The sequence below is a fragment of the Ctenocephalides felis genome, unplaced genomic scaffold (genome assembly GCF_003426905.1).
Source record: "Ctenocephalides felis isolate EL2017-DRISC unplaced genomic scaffold, ASM342690v1 CF-g0.4_SCAFFOLD_01886, whole genome shotgun sequence".
Lineage (NCBI taxonomy): Eukaryota > Metazoa > Arthropoda > Insecta > Siphonaptera > Pulicidae > Ctenocephalides > Ctenocephalides felis.
Window position 1 is genome coordinate 12,651,724 of NW_020538040.1, and position 21,045 is coordinate 12,672,768.

The 21,045-nt window shown below is 30.1% G+C and overlaps 1 protein-coding gene across 2 annotated transcripts in view; it reads left to right on the plus strand.

Annotated features, from left to right (window-relative positions):
* The first annotated feature begins 3,705 nt into the window (after window positions 1-3,705).
* Window positions 3,706-21,045, plus strand: part of LOC113377226 (protein pinocchio-like) — a 34,583-nt gene continuing 17,243 nt past the window's right edge. For both annotated transcript variants that reach the window (XM_026617464.1, XM_026617463.1), the window contains exon 1: window positions 3,706-3,953. The gene's annotated coding sequence lies outside the window, so the exon portion shown is untranslated. The remainder of the gene's footprint in view (window positions 3,954-21,045) is intronic.

A 21,045-nucleotide genomic window follows, 5' to 3' on the forward strand; every position in this document is an offset into this window, starting at 1 on the left:
GAAAAATCACCTTTTGTGGTAAACAAACGAGCGAAATCAGTAAAAATAAATTGATGTGTGTAATATTATTACTGCTTACACCGTTCAGTTATTATGGACAGGTATTTTAAAGGTTTTGTCATTTAAATGTGTGGGTAAGATCATGGTTTCATTAGACTTCAATTATTTGAATGAATTAGCAAATCGCGGGTCCTTGTGATGTCGTTATGCCGGCGCAAAGTATTTCGGTTAATGAACTCACAAAATGATTAATTTTTTATCTATGTATAATTTGCCTAGACGTACCTTAAATTTATGTGCGTAGAAATATATAATATACATACAAGTATATATATATATATATATATATATATATATATATATATCTACATATGTCGGAGAGCGTCACGAAATCATATGACAAGTGGTATAATAAATGATTTTATCACACAAGGTCGAATATAATACAAAGTATATTTTTATTGCGCTTAATACGCACTTACGGTGTATACAGTAGTTTTTTCATATAACGCTCTCTGATATAGCGCGGGTTTTGCCTATTACACAGACCCTTCAGACGCTGCAGGGATAGAAATACATGACAGGATACGACAGTTAAGTGCCGATTTACGGTAAATAAATGGTAATTGATATTTGTGATGTGCAGAAAATATGTTTATTTTTTATAATTTGTTGCTTGTGTAAGAACTAATTTTTAATATAAGTGCCAATTTTAATATAAATTCCAATAAGCCGATAATAATATATTTTGCTCATAGTGTTATTATATAGGTAAAATCAAATTATCAGATATTTTATAGAGATTTTAATAGTAAGTATGCATGTTGTTTACATTTCTATGAGTTCCGTACCAATGTTTATCCCTGAGACTGCTATGCGCTAAGCAGACACGATAGCTTTGAAAAAAAGGTTCAAAATTTTCAGAAAAATTCAAAAATATAAAAGATGCAATGAGGTACAATATTCAAAAAATAATTATCATTTTATTAATTTATCAGTTCTTCTTTGACACTGACGAGAAGAGTTTGAGAGTCCCTTTTTTGAGGTGCAATGAGTCCTATTTAGTATATTTTACCCCAATTCGCGACCTCTAAAACACCTATAATCATTTTCATTCAGCTCATAGAAATCTGAATGCTTTACTATTGCTGAAAATAAAATAAAGTTTAAAGAAAAATATTTTTAATCTTACAGAAATATTTTCAAATGCATAGTTAATTAATTTTAGAATCAAAGGTTGCTCAAATTAAAATAACTTCAGCAATCATATTAAAACAATAATTATCAACATTAAGTTGTTTGGAATTTAAACTAATTGATTAGCAATTTTAGTGATTAGAAAAATTAAATATTTTGAAGTTTGCAAATCTCCGTCTTAGAAATGACACATGAAAATTTCAATGGTTTGATGATTGATGATTTATTTTTATCTGAATTATGCATATTATTAAACAATAACTTAATTAAAATATTTAAGTAATGGACAGCACTAGATTAAGAAATTAATTGATTCCTTATTAACTTCCCGTAGGGTAAGTTATTGTAATGGGCTGAAAATCGGAATTGAAAATTTTTACATTTCTCGATGTTTTGAAGGTTTCTGAACATTTTGGCATACTTCAGAAAAAATGGATGTGTGTGTGTGTGTATGTATGTATGGATACAATTTTTCGTCCACGTTTTCGGGCGTACGGATCAACCGATTTTAATGGTTCAAAAAACATTCGATTCCTATTGACAAGGAGATGTGCTCATTAGTTTTTGGCAAAGGTAGGTCCAGCAGTTACGGAGATAAAAGCAAAGAGTGCAGAAAATAGAAATCGAGTTTTTGAGAGAACGGAGCATCCGATTTGAATGATCTAAAAAACATTCAATTAGTAATGATTGGGAGAAGTGGTTATTAGTTTTTCGCAAAGGCAGGCCCAGCCATTTCGAAAAGCTAATATTTGACTTGTCGTCAACAATTTCTCAAAACGGCTGAACCAATTTCCAAAATTTAAAAGCCTTTTGGTGTAACTCGATGAGGACTCGTGTTTAATAATTTTTAGTTAAGATCGGTTCAGCAGTGTCTTTGTGCTTGAAGTTAAGGTAAACCTAAAATTTGACTTGGTGTCAACGACTTCTCAAAAATGGCTGATGAACCGATTACCAAAATTTTAAAGGCTTTTAGTGCAATTGGAAAAGGTCCCCTGTTTATTAGTTCTTACTTAAGATCGGTCCAGCAGTGTCTTTGTGCTTGAAGTTAAGGTAAAGCTAAAGTTTGACTTGGCGTCAACGATTTCTTAGAAAAGGCTGAACCAATTTCCAAAATTTAAGAGCCTTTTGGTGCGGAAACCCATAGAAATGTAAATAAAATTGATACACATTACTCAAATCTCCATAAAATATCTGATAATTTGATGAGCATATGTCTTGATCATTTTTGACGGCCAGTTGGCATTTTTTTACTTTTTTCATTAGATCTCCGAAACCGCTAAACCTGCCTTCATGATCATTTCTTCATCTTGCCAATACGAGTAAAATGTTTTCTGAATTATTAAAATCGGACGCTCCGTTCTCTTAATAACTGAGTTACCATTTTTGGCACTTTTTGCTCCGTATCTTTGGAATGGCTAGACCTGCCTATGCCAAAAACAATCAGCACGTCTCCTTATCAATACAAATCCAGTGTTTTTTGAATAATTAAAATTGGTTTAACCGTGTTCTCGAAATCGTCGACGAAAATTTGTATCCGCACACACACACATATACGCACACACACACACATACACACATACATCCATTTTTTCTAAGGTATGCCAAAATGTACAGAAGGTTTTAAAACGTAAAGATATATAAAAATTTACATTCTCGATTTTTTTGCGATTACTATAACTTGCCCTACGGGAAGTTAATTATGTATTTAAAGTATATAAGTACGCTTTAGAACTTTAGTCATAATTTAAATTAAAATCTGAATTAAGTTCGATATACGAAAAAAATTGAAAAAAAAGCAATTGCTTTGTCAACACAAGCAGAAAGTTTTTTGAATCATTCAAATCGGATGCATAGTTTTATCAAAAACTGCCATTTTTTGCACATTTAGCTCCGTATCTTCGAAACAGCTAGACCTGCTTTTGCCGAAAACTAATCAGCACGTCTCCTTATCAATACGAATCGAATGTTTTTTGAATAATTGAAATCGGTTTAACCGTGTTCCCGAAATCGTCGACGAACAATTGTATCCGCACACAAACACACATATACACACATACACACACAGGCATACATCCATTTTTTTAAGGTATGCCAAAATGTTCAGAAACATTTGGAACGTAAAGATATGCAAAAATGTTCATCTTCGATTTTTTTGCGATTACTATAACTTACTCTACGGGAAGTTAAAAAAACATATTAATTATATTAAAAAAAATAATTTTAAACTATTTTCAAAAACTTTTAAATTTAAACAATTTTTCCTTCAACTGGCATTTCAAAATAGTGACCCGCATCCAAGTATAAATGTTTCGCACCCCTGCCTTGTCCTGCGCTTGCGCACTTCTCTTTCTCTCCCGATATGCCCACTCCGCAGCCGTTTATCTCCATCTCATTCCCACTCGTACGTTCGCTTATCCCCCTCTCCTTCGGTCGTATTATCCGCGGTATTTTTGCCCGACGCCGAACTCAACTCCATTGCCGTCTAGACTTTCGAAGTGATATTACCGTCGTGGTACTACTACACATCACGTTATAAATATATTTAATTCAATTAAATTATTTAATAAGTAGATAATTAGATAATATTATAAGGATAATTTAGTATTATCCTTTAGGAGAAGGATTATCCGATTTCTTAAGTGTCATCTAGTGATAATTTTTATTTAAAAGTGCTGAAAGTGATTTTTTAAGTAACGAACAGTGTCTTGTTACGTGGAGATACACAGTAAGAGAGACATTAGAGAATTTTGTGTTTGGTATGTATTAAAAGTATTTTTGTATGTATTATGGACTTTCTAACTTTTTTAAAGATGTTTTTATACTTGTATATGTACATGTTAGTACTATTATTGTTATTGTTTATGTCCAAAATCTTCAAAGGTTCTAAAAATTTAACTTGGCATATGTTAGTAAATATTTTTTTTATTACATGAACTTAAATAATAATTTACAATTGGTACTTTTCAATGACAATAATGTGACTAACTTCAGTTTAGTGATTTTTTGACAGATCCTATTTGTGTTCTTGTATATTAAAAGAATTAAAATTTATATTATATATAAATTTATACAAATAAACTTATACAAATAAATTTAGATATTTCTTAAACAGGATTAAATCCTTTGAAGGTTTTTCTAATATTATTGTTGTGATAAATGTGCAAATGCAAATCGTTTGCACTAACGGCTGTTCAAATTTTTGTTTATATAGCTTTGACACAATTTAGTTAGAGAGTTGTTTGAATCATTAATATACATGTAATTTCTTTGATTGAATTCTTTAACATAATATTATGAGAAATGGTTTGACATATATTAAATTAATTAATTTTTTTATTTTACATAAATACTTTTGTAAAAATATGTTAGATGTTTCTTATTTCACCATGACTAATAAATATCATTGAAGTGATTATTACAGTTAAATTAGTTGAGTTATTTGAGTTGTGATTTTATTTTACTGAACATCCTCCCTCTTTTGTTTTTTAAAATAAATTATTCGAGTTTTTATTTATTAAAATTTTCTACGTTTCTGTGATGTACAATGCACCTTCGATTCTTAAAAACAAACAAACAATTTTTTATACATTTATACACTTTTTTATTTTTTTATGTGAGATTCTTCTTCTTTCACTACTTCTGTTAAATTAAATTAGTTAGTTGAATTATTTGAGTCGTGATTTTATTTTACTGAACATGCCCCCTCTTTTGTTTTTTGAAAAAAATATTTATTCGAGTTTTTATTTATTAAAATTTTCTACGTTTTGAGCACATACAATACACCTTCTTCGGAAATTCTTAAATACAAACACAAACACAACATTTTTTGATTCATTTATACACTTTTTTAATTTTTTTTAAGTTGGAGAATTCACTACTTATGTTAAATTAAATTAGTTAGTTGAATAATTTGAGTCGTGATTTTATTTTACTGAGCATGCCCCCTCTTTTGTTTTTTTTTTAAATTATTTGGGCTTTTATTCATTAAAATTTTCTACGTTTCTGTGATATACAATAAACCTTCTTCAGAAACTCTTAAAAACAAGCAAACATTTTTATACATCTATACACTTTTTTAATTTTTTTGTTAAGTGAGAGAATTCACTTTTACTTCTAATTTTTTTTTTATGATAAATTAAAAATGTTTCATAGTAAATCAAAACACTCTCCAAAAATTAAAGTGTACATTCCTTATAAATTATAATTGATATTATTTTAGGTTTTGGATGTTTATTATTGCATGTATTATACAAGACTAAAAGTCTTGTATTTTTCTATCAAAATTTTGTATATCAATTGCAATTTTTTGTACCTGCGTGTCAAATAATATAATATCGTCATAATAAAAAAAAATAATAATGAATTTATGAAATATAGTTTGTAAGAAGAGTGTTATGTTTTTGTTGTTTATTTTTATTTTTTATATTTTACTTTTTTATTATTTTTATTAGCCTTGCTTACTTACTATTAGAGCATTTAGCTATATCTACATCATTTTTTTGCATCTTATACTATCTTTATTATGTTATACACTGTCATTTATTATATCATATACTATCTTCATATATCCTACTTATCTTCTTTATCTTCTATTCTTATTCTTCTTATTCTTCTTATTATTCTTTTTCTTCTTATTCTTCTTATTATTCTTTTTCTTCTTATTATTCTAATTCTTCCTTCATTTCTTGGTCCTTTATTTCTTATTATTCCTATTCTTATTCTTCTTCTTATTCTAACTTCTAATTATATTCTATCTCAAATCAACTATTAAAATTCCACTTAATTTTATCCAACAAATCAACTGACAATTCTATGTCAATGCCAAGGCTCGAACCGAGTATCTCTATCTCTGACTGAGCCACATTTTTGTCATTGTTATTATTGAAAGGAGACTTTTTGTTCAAAAAAATAAAATCCTATATATTATTAGCTATCAAGAAAACTCAAGGAAATTATAGAGCGTTAAATATCATTCAAAACGTTAAAAATAATATAAAATAGATCATTATTTACATTGGAGATAATAGTAGAAATATTAAATTTATTATGATCTATATGAGACAGTCGTGGAGTATTGGTAAAAACATGGTCTGTCGGTTTTTGTTGCGAGTTCGATGCCAACCTCGGTCAGCTCGGTATCAAACAGTATGATTTGCACTTCAGATCATAGAATTCAAACATGGTATATTAGATATATATGTAGTATGATTGCCGTATAAAAGAGAAAGGTTAGTGTAGTTGTTGCACAAAAGAGTAACCGCTGGGTTGCCTTGTAAAATAGTAAATTAGTTCATCAAACAAACGGTATCAAGCAGTATGATCAATTTTCAATTTAGATTGTAGATCTCAAATATAATCTCAAGTGAATATAACCTTTTGGGGGCATTGCTGCAACATAACTATTAGAACTAATATAATCTAACATAATAGACGAAAAAGGGAGAATGGTAAAGCAGTAAATTAAGGTACGATTAAGGTAAAATACGGGTCTAGCTGCGTATAAGTTGGTAGTAACGATCTGTGAAAAAGCTATGTATTTGCTGCGCGATCAAGCGTTTTACACATAAAACCTAACCTCCAAAACGCACAAATGTCAAATAACAATTCAATCATCAGTCCAACTTTCAGATTTTTCTTTGATAACACATTCGTGAAGTTCGATGTAAAACGTCTGATCGCACAGCAAATACATAACTTTTTGGACAGTTTGTTACTACCAACTCATACGAAGATAGACCCGTATTACCATAACCATAATTGGCCTCTTAATCTACTGCTTTACCATTCTCACTTTTTCGTCTATTATGTTAGATGATATTAGATTTAATAGTTATGTTGCAGCAATGCCCCCAGAAGGTTATGTTAGGGGTCTATCTGATCACATGCTGAATCGAAGATTTGACCCTTGAGTCATCAAACAAACGGTTGAGTAGTTGTGAGTAGTTTTGAATTCTGTTGAAAAATACAATTTCTCTATACAAGTTCGTGTAAAAATATTTTACAATATATATCAATTACAACGTTTTAGCATATATGAAATGGTTCTTTACATAAATCATAAACCATAAGTAAATTATTCTAAAACAAATGTTTCTGTGAATATGATTTGCAAATACGATTGTTTCTCTAAAGTATAGTAATTATGTTGGCTTATTCTTCTAAGAAATTTGTAAAACGTTAGGACATACCTGAGCAATGTTCAAAGAATCGACTCGTTTGTTTTTGTATGCTTATGCAGTTATGTTGGATGACATAAATATTAAGTTTAAATATGTTAATTTACCAGATTTCTCGAAAGTGTTTCAATTCGCAGAGTTTTTTTTATACAGTCGTAAGAAATCAGCTTAATTAATATTAATATTCCCAGTTACCCAATATATTCCCAATAACCCAAATTCCCAGTTTTTTATAACTATTAATAAATTACAAAATTGTTATATTTTCAAAATTTTCCTAATTACCATAAAATTTTCTCTAATTATATCTCATTATCTACATATGTTTTCCATGCTTGGCAAATCGTACCTGTATGCATTTTTGCATTCGTTTGGCGGCCGCATTTGTTTTTTGTTTACAGAAAAAACAGATGTACCATGGAATATTTAAATTCATTCCAATATATATTTAATTAATTTAAATTTGATTATTATTGTGCTAATTAGTTTTGATATGTTTTTCTGTTCGAGGCGCCAAGTGTAGGGAACATATCACAGTTGAAGGTGGATATTTCCACGAAGGAAAATGCGACTTAGACGTTGAACGAAATGAAAGCTCTGTTTAATTAAAAATAATTATTTGTTATTATTATTATTTATTTAATTACACACAAGACTGCCAAAAACTCAATTCATATTAATCAAGTGGTTAAAAAGTTTAGAGTAATGTTAGAAATAAATGTAGGTGTAAATGCACGTGCAAAGCGAGCGTGTAAATTATTTTGCTATTTTCAAGACAGATTTTAAAGTATGCCGAGTTGCTCTAGGGCGTTATCATATTAGACAATATTGTAGATAATTTAATTTTGATTAAGTTTGCCGATTCATATTAATCGAGTGGTTTAGCAGTTGCTAGAAATGAGAGAAATAAATGCACTTTGCACTTGGAAATTATTTTGCTGTTTTTAAAGAAGATTTAACAGTATGTAGAGTTTCTTTAGAATATTATAATATTAGACGATATTATAGATAATTTAATTTTAAACAAAATTGCCGTAAACACCATTCACATTAATCGAACGGTTCAAAAGTTAGAAAATAAAAAAAATATAAGAAATAAATGCACGTGTAAATTATTTTACATTACTTCAATTTATTTTTTAAAGGTTATTTTAAAGTATACCGAGTTGCTTTAGGGTTTGTTACTATATTAGACGATATTATAAACAATTTAATTTTGAACAATTTTGTCGAAAACGCCATCCACATTAATCGAATGGTTCAAAAGTTACAAGAAATGTAAAAAAATAAATGCACACATGCACGTGTAAATAAATATTTTTGGTATAATAAGATTTTGAACTATACAGAGTTGCTTTAGGATATTATAATATTAGACGATATTATGGAGAATTTAATTTTGAACAATTTTGCCGAAAACACCATCCATATTAATCGAGTGGTTAAAAAATAACGACAAATGTAACAAATAAATGCACGTAAATTATTTTGTTCTTTTCAAAGGATTCAAAGTATTCTAAGATGATGTATGGCTTATAGTAGAACAATTTGGTTGAAATCACTATCCATATCAATCCATTAGTTCAGAAGTTTCCAGAAATATAAGAAATAAATTTTGAAGTATACTGAGTCACTCTTTGGCTTTATTTTATTATAAAATGTCGATATTACAAATGTTATTATATATTAAATTTTGAACAAATTTGCCTTCGAACAAATGTAAGAAATCTAATGCCTCTCGAGATACAGGAGTTATTTCTAAGTTGGTAAATATTGAGTTTTAATACACTAATTTATTATTTATTTATTGATTTATTATCAATGTAAGTACTCGTTTGCCAAAACCGTAATATATTACGTTAAAGTCGTAATAGTAATGTAGTAGTGTATAATATATTTAGAATCAGCCACACGCGCCAAAATTTAAAAACACGTAATCGTTGACAGTTGTCGCCTTCTAGGCAAACGATCAAAGATAACCGAAATTGACATATGCAGAGGGGTAACTCACCACGCGCATAGAGAGAAATTACCGAGAGTGGATGCACTTGACATACAGTTGGCGCTCAATTTCAAAATAGTGAAATTTAAATTCGAATCCGGTCTCGTCGCACTTGGTGTATTTTTTATCTCACTTTAAAATGTTAACATTTGAAAGAGCTTGTACATATGTTTCTGCTTTTAATATAAATAGCGGATCGATTCATACACACTTATAAATGCTAGCCACACCGCGTGTATATACAGAATACATATAAACAATGCATTCTTCGCTATAAATATAACAGGACACAGATATTTAGCATTCGGCGCCGCTCGTACTAAATTCAAATACTGCACCACAGACATATAAGCTATTAATAACGACTGTGACGAATTTCGACTAAATTTGCATAGACGGATATAATAATAATCCAGTATTATAATCAGTGAATTAATCATTCGTACGGGGGCGATGGACAAAGTTATGTAATTTGTAAAAATCGAAAGGATTCCTTAGTAAACTATTTTTGATGCATAAGACGTTTCTTATTTGATTGATTTATTGGTCGTCTGTTGATACATATTGATTTATATATTTGCTTGAATTTATTTGTATAATCATCATCACTACTCGTACATTTTTATTTATATCACTGAATGTTGTTTTTGATGTGGACTGGGAATGGTTAAAATTAACTTGTAATTTTCAGATACTTTCTTGCTATATTGTTGTATATTAAAAAAAAATAGTGCATCCAAAAATATGATTGTTTTTTATGGTGATAAATCATGTTTTCTCGATGTTTTCTCAATCTGTTGATATTTATATGTATACAATACAATTATACAATTACAGATATTATAGATAAACTTAATTTGTAACTTATATTAATACTTATATACATAATTATGCATAATTCTATATTAAATGATATATAATTTGGAGAACAAATGTGTACTAATAACATTATCCAAAGTTTTGTTCTTATATATATTTAAAAAACACACAAAATTTTAGTTATGGTCTATTTGTTATGAAGGTGTCTGAGAAGTTATAACTTAAATGTTCATCAATAGAGTAAAAAACATGCTCTTTAAAATAATGTTTTAAAATAATAAATAATAATTAAAATTTTGAACGAATTAAGTGTGATCTTGTCTTAAAATGTGTATCCGACAATAGGCTCACACAATAGGCAAAATAAGTAATGAAAACAAGATGATGTAATTTTTTAATTAATTTATTACAATTTTGCTATATAGGGTGTCCCAGACTTCAACGTCAAGCCGAAACTGGCCTAAGGTATTGAACTGCAAGAAAATTAGAAAAAAAATTTCACGTCACAAATTGTCATTTTTAAGTTTTAATTTTTTAATCGAAATTTTTCAATAATAAAATTATCGAATATTTTGATGAAATTTGCCAAGACTCTAGTACATTTTTTTAAGAATCGTCTCTTAAAGTCGACCGATATTAATTTTTTTTTAATTTATAGCAATTCTTGAAAATTTGAGTAAATTGTGTTATTATTTTTTTACTTTGGTATTATAAATGTATTTTCATGATTACGGTGCCAAAGTTTAAATGAACAAAATCAATAAAAATTAACGAAAGCTCATAATTTCCAAAGAAAGTCAGACAATTTTTTTCTAAGTTTTTTCAGGACAGTTGAGGTCAATACTATCTCATCGTTTTGGCTTTATGTTAAGTTCTGGGATACCCTGCAAATTGGCAAATTATTGACTTGTCTCGTTTTGATTTGTTTCTCTATTTACAATCGACACATATGGAAAATAATGTCGTCTTCACATTTTAACAACTAGTATACTCGTGTTTTATTTTCTGCATATAAAATGATGGTGTGTGATGAAATATTTATATATACTTTCATAAACAAATAATTATGAATTTACATTTAAATGAACGATGACAACCAATCAACCGACACTTGCATTCATATCACAAATACAACTAAATCATGATACATCTGTACTTGTCTCCATTTTTAGACAAATAAAATATCTAGAATAAATTTCTTTTTTTAGCTTGTCTTGGAACAGCAATCATGCTTTTTCATATTTTTAAGTTGTTGTAATAATTATTATTTGCGATAATTATTTTACTAATGATCGAGGCTAATATATTGCCGTCTATAGACGGCAACCTAATGGTTGCCATTTTATCATTGTGATGTTCATCTAAATTTTTTTCACTAATGGTATCCGATATATAAAATGAAATATCTAGATCAGTTATATCACCATATTTCGTTGCATTCTATTATTTTATATAACCATGTTGAAGATTTTTTAAGTCACAAATAATTGGCGCCACTTCAGTTTTTGAGTATTTTCGAAAAAACGACATAGGCTTACAATAAATTCTGCTTTCTTCTTAATATATATACATATTATATTTGAATACATCCTGGAGATAAGAGCATTTGGATGATGATCATATAAAATTTTTTTGTTTCCACGTGAATCACAATCAATGAATATGTATATATTTATTATTTGATTTGTTAGTTTTTCAAGTGGCCATCCAATAGTTGATCTGTATAATTAGGTGCTTTTGGTACCAGATGATGTCAAACAAAAATGGTGTTCCTCTACATCTACAATTTTATCAGCTATTTCTATTGCATCGGACTTCTAAGTAAACTGTATGAAATAGTTTGATAAAAAAACTGTTATTGATAAACCGCGATAAACAATAACAAATTATTACAACAACGTTTATCGTAAGTATTGTTGTATGCATACATTTCAGATATATTGCTTTGATAGTAATAACAAATAATATATGACGCAATACTAAGGAAATATTAAAACGTAATAGATCGATTATAAAATTATAGTTAAATGTTTTGTTATGAAAAAATGTAATAACGACGCAAGTGCTATGAAGTACGTCTATTCAACAAGATTTGTGATAAGATTACAAAGATCGAATCGAAATTTATTTTGGAGAGGACGTGACGCAAATGGTCCAACCTGACATCAAGGAGTATTGATATCCATTTTCAATCAATCGTAGTAAATAAGGCATTGAGTTGATTTTTATTTTGGCTTTGGCAAGATTTCTTCAATGAGATACCTTCATTGTTTTTTTAAGCTAGGGTCGTTTCTTTGAAGATACTAAAATACTAAAGTGTGTGTGTGTGTGTTTTTGGATACAAATTTTCGTCGACGATTTTCAAAATTATTTCAAAATATAAAAAAAATTTTTTTTCAAAAAAGTCAATTTTTAACATCTCTCAGGGTAAGTTATAGCAATCGCAAAAAATAGGCAGGTCTAGCCATTCCGAAGTTATGGGGCAAAAAGTGCCAAAATGTCAATTCAGTTTTTGAGAATTCGTCTCATTTTGAATGATTTATTCAATTAACATTTCACTTGTATTGACGAAATGAGCAACTGGTTAAATTTTTGAGATAGCAGGTCTAGGGTTTCCGGAGATCTAATAAAAAAAAGAAAAAATAATGCGATTTGGCAGTCAAAAATGATCATTGAACATATGCACATCATATTATCAGATATTTTATAGAGAATAATTTTACAATAATAAGTTCAAATTTCAACAACGCGGCGCTTACGCGCTTCGATATGTCGACTCTAAAATTATTGCTTTAAAAAAAAGTTCAGAATTTAAAAAAAAACAAGATATAAAAACAATTCAAGTTTTTTAAAAAAGTCATTTTTTCAAAAATTTCAAAATTCTCAAATATTTGACTTTTTCAAAGTTTTTTCAAATTTCAAAGTTTTTTTCAAAATTTTAGTTTTTGGTACGGGAAGTTCCAGCTATGTGCCTTAAATTTTAGTTTCTGGTACAAGAAGTTCCAGTAATGTCACTAGTTTTTCAAAAATTTCAAAATCTCAAAAATTTTTTTTTTTAGAAATGTAATTTATTGTTTTGAAAGTTCCAGCAATTTGCCTTAAGGCACGATACCATACACCACTAGTTTATCCTATATCTTGCCTGCGAAACTTATTTTGTTATTGACGAATATACTCGGCATGGGTAAAAAACATTTTATTTGTATTGAGGTTATTATTTGGAATCATATACTATCAAATTGATATTGATATCACTACTGCTTGATTTAGGCTGGCCGAGGTGGGTATCGAATTTGGAACTCTGTGGGTTGCAAGATCAAGCTCGAAAACTTAATTGGCGCCAATTATTTATAACTTAAAGGTTTTTGTAACTTAAATTCTGGCGAGTTCGATGTGAGCGTCACAGTTAACTGGTTAAGCAACCCTACCCTAAATAATACGCCGTGTAAAAAAGTGCAATAAACGCAGTGTAATCCAACACCTCCCCCGCAAGTATCTTTCACTGGGCGTACAAATCGCTTGTTCTTTCTCCGCAACGCTCGATTCTTCTCACCCGATTACAAGTCATAAATTTGGCCAAGAAATTACCACGTACGTGCCTACTTTTTTTTTCAAAAATATCTCCATCGAATCGAATATTCTGCGGGTTTGATCGTATGGGAATCACGCAAACAATGGAATTGGAAAACAATAAATAATTTCCATAATAATCGTTATTATCACGAACGGCGTACGCACGCAAATCGCACTGATATGAATAATCCATAATATAACATGACTGGCAGTGGTGGATTTCTCTTTTTTAGTCTGATTACTAGAGTCTTCTGGAATTCCAATCTAATGTAGATAAGGATGATCGATAATTGGATTATTTCAATGTCACGTCTTAATTTGATTGCTAGTAAATACATGTCTTAAGGATAGTAGTAAAGAAAAAGTGGTACATGTACGGAGCGTCATGATGAGGCCTAGACTTGCAACCACAAGGTTTCGAGTTCAAATCTCACGTTACGGCCAACAGTAGTAATGATCATTTTGACTTGATGATCATTTTTACTAGGTCATAAATATATGTCCAAGATCCAAGTGAAATTGGCTGTTCCGAGCGTTACTGCACAAAGGTAAAACTAGTGGTGTATGGCATCGTGCCTTAAGGCAAATTGTTGGAACTTCCCATACCCCAATGAAATATTCGAGGAATATTAATTGTTTTCAAATAGATTTTTGTACATTTAACTCTGTATCTCCTGGACCTGCTTTTGCCAAAATCTAATCAGCACGTCTCCCTATCAATAGGAATCGATTGCTTTTTAAATTTTCTAATCCCGAAATCGTCGACGAAAAATTGTCTTCACGCACACACATGCACATGCATTTTTTCTGAGGTATGCCAAATTGTTCAGAAACTTCTGAAACGTGAAAATATGCAAAAATTTTCGTTTTCGATTTTTGGTCCATTACTATAACTTACCCTACGGAAAGTTCATAAAATATCATCACAATTAGAGAGGCACAACTTTTGAGTAAACCATATAGGCTTCATAAAAACTTGTGAGACCTTCTGACAAGTTGACCATTGGGTTCTACATAGCTTTTTAGAAGGTTTGGCTAATCTAATATTTGATACATTTCTATGAAGAATTTCTTTGAGCCTGATGACATATTTTAAATTTGATGCAGCAATACCAGTGATAAGGTGACCATTCGTCCTGGTTTGGCCAAGACAGTCCCGGATTTCCACCTATGTCCCAGATTTAGATGATCTGTTCCAGATTGTCCCGGGTTTCCAAAAAGTATAGGTCTAAATTGAACCTTCGCTCTTACTTGATAATAAAATTACAACTGCCCATCAAATATCTGAAAATGTTATGTACAACTAGTATCCTTATATAATAAATCATAACTAAAAATTACCGTCCCGGTTTTGACTTGAAAAAATATGGTCACCTTACCAGTAAAGAGTGCTATTTTTACTTGAAATCATATAGTAGATCTGTGTTTCCAAATTAAAACTTATATCACTACAGCTTGATGTCAAGGTGGTAAAGGTGCATATCGATTTTGGAGCCCTGTGGGTTGCAAGATCAAGCTCCTAGGTCACGAAAAGTCTCCAAAACTTAATTAGCGCCAATTATTCAGCCAACCAAAAATTTTCAACAATGTTATGTAAAATGTTTCAATGATGATATAACCGATCCAGTTACTTCATTTTATGTGTCGTTGTCGTGTACGGAATATTATTGATTGCTCGACTTTAGTACTATATATAGTACACTTGTAGACGTGGAAGTTTACCAACAGTAGCGTAGGTCTGTTTTTTGCGATCAATACTTATATACGTATATAATGTACATATAGAAAAGCCTACGGGCATACATATATACATTGTAGTACATATTATATATCCGTCAGCCCTTATGTACAATGTATACGGACTCGTACATACAATTTAACTTATATACATATATACATAGATATTTGTATGTATAATTCCTATGTACTTCTCGTAGCCATGTACCTACCTATGTAATGTCTACGGTTGATTTTTATGACGTAGGGCGTAGCAGACTGTATACATTAGTATACAGGCGTAGCAGGCTACGTCCTATAGATTACGGTTGCAAACCTTTTTATACCAATAACATTAATTTTGTTTTTGCAAAGATTTGAGTAATTTTTCTCACAAAATTAGTTGCACAATTTTAATTTTCTGATAAAATTCAATTTATATATTTAATTTTTATCTGAATATTGAAACGGAAATCTATATCTATTATTAAAAATCTTTACGGGTTTTCTTTTTCTGATCTAACTGATATTTATTGCATCATTGTTGCAGTCATATGTAGCTCATTGGTAAGAGCTTTGAAGTTAGGTACTATTTTCGTCCCGGGCAGCTTGATATCAATCAGTAGTGATGTCCTATATGGCTCATTGGCAAGAGCTTTGAAGTTTCGGCTTTATTCTCGTCCCGGGCAGCTAGATATCAAGCAGTAGTTATGTCCTATGTGGTGAGAGCTTTGAAGTTAAGGTTCTATTTTCCTCCCGAGAAGCTAAATATCAAGCAGTAGTGATGTCCTGTGTGGCGCATTGGTAAGAGCTTTCAAGTTTAGGTTCTATTCTCATCCCGGGCAGCTAGATATCAAGCAGTAGTGATGTCATATGTGGCTCATTGGTAAGAGCTTTCAAGTTTAGGTTCTATTTATGTCCCGGGCAGCTAGATATCAAGCAGTAGTGATATCCTATGTGGCTCATTGGTAAGCTCTCACCAATGAGCCTCTTACCATTGGTAAGAGATTTGAAGTTTAGGTTCTATTCTCGTCCCGGGCAGCTAGATATCGAGCAGTAGTGATGTCATATGTGGCTCATTGGTAAGAGCTTTGAAGTTTTGATTCTATTCTCATGCCGGGCAGCTAGATGTCAAGCAGTAGTGATGTCCTGTGGCTTATTGGTGAGAGCTTTGAAGTTTCGGTTCTATTCTATTTCCGGGCAGCTAGATATCAAGCAGTAGTGATGTGGCTCATTGATAGGAGCTTTGAAGTTTTGGTTCTATTTTCGTTCCGGGCAGCTAGATATCTAGCAGTAGTGATGTCGTATGTGGCTCATTGGTTTGAGCTTTGAAGTTTCGGTTCTATTCTCATCCCGGACAGCTAGATATCGAGCAGTAGTGATGTCTTATATGGCTCATTGGTAAGAGCTTTGAAGTATAGGTTGTATTCTCGTCCCGGGCAGCTAGATATCAAGCAGTACTGATATAAGTTTTTACTTAAAAATATGTCAAATTGGTGTTAAAAATGTATCTATTACAATCTCATCAGAAATAGATTTGTCAACCAGTAGGTTTACCTTCTAAAAGCTCTAGGTTATAATGAATCCTTTACAATAGCTCTTTGATTACATTTATAACATATTTTTTTATTGGAGTCCATTTTATGAATTATGAATTGATCACAACTAATCTACAAACATTCAATGAATATTCAGAGGATTAAAAACTCTAATAATATTTAGTTGTATATGAATTTGTATGGTTTCATTTTTACCTTCAGTTTTTGCTGCATTTTGAAGTTCCGTATCATGTTTTTTGAAAGTCAGGAAGCGGCAGCAAATTGACAATAGGTACAATGACACCACTGTATAATAAATTTGTAAAAGTATATTTTATTATATATATATATATATATATATATATATAAATTATATTTCAATAATTATTATTATTATAGTGTGTATGTGAATATCATAACTCAATAGTTATGTCACATGCGTGATAAGTAGCAATTATGCAAATCTAAAAGTTAAATCTTTTTTACATAATAGAAACATAATGATATCGTATTGGATAACTGTAATTATATTAATAATTATATGTTACGGCTTAAACCGTAAAAACAATAAATTCGTACAAAACGTTCGACAAATTTTTCTCGGCTGAAAAAATACCTAATCGCTTATATTAGCATAATGGACTGAAAATACTGTTCGAAATCAATAATTGTTTCTTTGTGGTTAGAGTTATGAATTGGAAGTTTTATGTTTGATACCAGCTTTGGACAGCCTGACGTCAGGCAGTAGTGACATGGAAATGGAGATAACTGAAAATAGCTCTTACTGGGCATTGCTGTGTCAATAACAAAATCATTAGTATTATCGAATTGTGACAACCGTTTGGGTTGCCATATATAAAACCAGAGATAGTACTCAATAAGTTCTGATGTCGTTAAATATGTACATATAAAAAATCAATCAATTATAACTTACTCGAAAGTACGACAAGGTGGAAAAGGATTTAGGGTTTGCTACCTCTGGATAGCAATGTATATAATATACATACAAGCATACATACTTATATACATATTATGTATATAAGTATGTATGCTTGTATGTATATATGTATATAATGTGTGTCTATATACCCATTTCCTTGCTTGAAATGGTATGGGATTTATGTGCCATGTTCCCGAGGGATTTAATGGATTTTGTCTGGATGTCTGGTTGAAATTATTTAGGCCAATGACATGCTCATGAGCTTTCATACATTTAAAACTCTATAATGAGCATCTACATTTATAACTTGTAATTGCATTTGCGCATAAAAGTTTCCTACTCAATGTATATAAAGGATGCTTTATTATTTTTATTGTTCTCTTGTATAATATAATTGTGTATAGAAGCTGCTTTTGGATCAATATATTATGTTCTAATATTTTTCACTATTAAATTTTTAAAGTTAATAATTTTATAACTTCCCGTATAGCAATAACAAAAAATCAACAATTTTTCTAACAATCAAAATTTTTATGTATTTTTTCGTTTCAAAGGTTTTTCGATATTTTACATATCTCAGAAAAAATGGATGTATGTGTGTATGTGCGTGTGTGCGGATACAAGTTTTCGTCGACGATTTCGAGGACATGGATTAACTGATTTGAATGATACAAAAAATGTTCGAGTCCATTGATGAGAGATGCTGATTAGTTTTTGGCAGCCGTACCAAATGGGTTCCGTACCAATTTTTGTTAGATTTTATTTGGAAAAGTTCAAAATGTTCAAAACATTTCAAAATATTAAAAAAAATATGTTTTTCAAAGTTTCCATAAGAAAATTAAAGCTTTTTTAAATATTTTAATTTTTGGTAGGGAAGTTCCAGAAATTTCGCGTAAGGCACGATGATGCCATGCACTCTAGTTGTTCTAAATTAATTTAATATATTATGTCTAGTACTGATTTTTAGATTTTGGTTTAGGCCTTCTGAAATTTTTCTAGTGCGTGATATAAAATATTATATAATTACCTAACTTTACGTATGTGTAATCAAGGAGATCATTGTGCGTTTTGTAGGTTAGATTTTATGTGTCAAACAACCTGATCGTACTGCAAATGCGGCTTAGATTTGACAGTTTATTACTACCAACTCATACGAAGGTAGACCCCTAACATTACCTTACCATTTTTACTTCATCTGATACAAAAATTGGCACTTTTTGGCACATACATTTTTCACAACATTTATGTTATGTATGTTTTACAACATCTATGTTATGTATGTTTTATAACGTCTATGTTTCTACCAAAATTTTGAAAAAAATATAAATATAAGAAAATTGAAAACAAAACAACATTTGAACGAATTTTTAATATCATGAATCTCATGAAGAGCTTTTTTTTATTATTTATTGATAACTTGGGTAAAAAACGCAAACAAAAACACCGAGTTGTTCAAGCAAACAAATAACTGATATATTATTAAAATTAACACTCTTCTTTTTTGTTTAAAAAATAAAAGTATCAAAAATTGATAAATCTTTCTATTTATTGATGTTTCTCATTTTTCATTAAAAAAACTTCCATATAAAATGGATATAACTCCTTAAAATTTGACTGGTCGGCAATTCAAAGTATTCACCAAGCTTAAATTAATTATTCGATTGTTTAGCGGATAAAACGAACTAATATATATTGGGGTGGTCCTTCATATGGATATTTTCGAATTTGCTTGCTCCCAGGGGCTCGAATGCTTCCAAATTGATAACAATAAATTCTATGAAAGTTTTAGCTCTTAATATTAACTTTAAGATAGTCCGCACTCCAACCAAAGTTTCTTTGTTTTTCTTCCTAAGTAAATACTTATTTTATGAAATATATCAAATTTTTGTTGCAGTTTTTTATTTATGATCAAAATAGGCAAATTCAATGTTAATCTCAAAAATTTGATTCACTTGTCGCTAAGTTATGAAATCGTAAAAACAAATGGAGTTTTACCCATGTTATTTCTATAAGAAACTTTGGTTGGAGTGCGGACTATCCTACTATACCTAAAGTTAATATTAAGATCTAAATTTTATATCTAAAACTCCCTAATCTTATTTTTCTTCTTAAATTTTAGATTCTAAAACTTCCTAATCTTATTTAGCAGCATTTGAGGAAATATCCTCTGGAAGCAAAGAAATTCAAAAATATCCATATTAAGGACCACCCGAATATATATATATATATATATATATATATATATATATATATCCATGTACTTATCTTTGTGTGTATATACAATTTTGAGTGTCTGGCCCCCTTTTTCGGGGTTTATGTGTCTGTAGGTAAAGTTTGTGGAAATTAGGTCACCCTAACCTAAATGTGACTTTGCGAACGAACCGCCGATCGATAGATGATATATTTAGAATAAAATGCAGGACAAAGTATTACAAAGATAAAGATAAAGCCGACATTCGGTAATTACTAATTAGGAATTACATACATTGATAATTTAGCAGTCGAGATCTGGAGCGCCACGCGCTATTTAGATAACGAATTTTTGTTGATTATTTCGACCACCGACATGTTCTCGGAATGAAATGTATACACCTGGGATCCATATTATATTATAAGTTATTAATTGGAGAAGAAATTGTTTGGTGTAATGAAATCCTGCGGTTTCAATATAAATCACGAGCTCTCGTGTGAAGACTCTCAGTAATTGGGGTTTAGGAATTGTACTATGATTTATTATTATGAGGCTACCCAGTAACCTTTAGACCTGTATCAGTGATAGGATAGGACTGGACACAAAGGTGCAGTTAGACTATATTGTGAAAACCAAAACAATTATATCACAACAAATGACACATATCAAACAAACAATTATCTTACTACGTACCGGCATTTCATTATTGTAGAAATATTTTGTTTTACTGTTTTCAAAAAATTACTCTGCCTATGGGGGGTAAAAAGTTCCAAAAAGATTCACAAAGATCACAAGTACGCTTTTTATAAAGATTGCACTGGCTACAACTTTTGTATGAAACGTAGAAGAATTGATTATTGAGCTGGAATAACTATTTATTTAGTTTATCTTTT